Consider the following 922-nt stretch of genomic DNA (forward strand, 5'->3'; position numbering starts at 1 on the left):
CCCCCCCCCCCCACAGTGCTGTGCTCCCTCCCCCTTGCTGCTGATCTCGGACCTTCCCCTCACGTCTGTGGTCTGCCCTCCTCACTTTTGTGCCTTGCTGGTCCCACACTGCAGTGGCCACGCTCTTCTAGCAGACACCACTGCAGTGTCCTTCAGGTGCATCTGCATTTTCTGTCCCCTCCCTAGAATGTAGCTCCTTTGCTGTTTTTTTTTTTTTTTTTCTTTTGGCACTGTCCCTTCCACCCCAACAGCGTGGCACACAACAGGCGCTTGTGAGTGCTTGTGGGTTAAGGAATGACCATGGTGTCAACACCCACATCTCACCAGGACTGTGGTCGAATGGGTCCATGCAGCCTTGCCCTCCCTGGGGACTTGCTCTGCTGACACTGAGTTCCTTCCTGATCCTCCCGCCACCCGGTGACACCGGATCCCAGCCCTACTTCCAGGCCAGCTGAGGGACAAGGGGCCCCTGTGTGCCAGGGGTGTGGCCAGAACAGGGCCTGGCCAGCCTGAGCTGTCTGTTGGGATTGGGGATGGTGCTGGCCTGAGGCACCAGAGCAGAGGCCTGGAGAGATGCTCCAGGTCCCCGGCCGGTGTGCCATGGGGACCTTCAGCTGCGACCTGGCGGCACCAGGGGCCTCGGCAGCCCTGAACCGGCAGGCAACTGGGGTCCGGATCCTGGAGATGGGCCTGAGGAAGACCTGCAGGTTGACTGCCCTGGAGACAAGTGCGTGCTGGCCGCGGGGAGGGTGGCAGTGGGTGGGGCGCCTTGCTGCCCCACACCCCCACTGGGGCTGCTGGAATGTTCTGTAGCCAGCAGCAGGGTGGTGTTTTCCTTTGGCATGATGGGCTGAGCCCAGCCTTCTGCTTCCCACCAGCCACCATGGGGGCCAAGCCGGGAAGCCATGTGGGCAGTGGCCAG

This window comes from Marmota marmota, unplaced genomic scaffold (assembly GCF_001458135.2).
Source record: "Marmota marmota marmota unplaced genomic scaffold, marMar, whole genome shotgun sequence".
NCBI classification, from domain to species: Eukaryota; Metazoa; Chordata; class Mammalia; order Rodentia; family Sciuridae; genus Marmota; species Marmota marmota.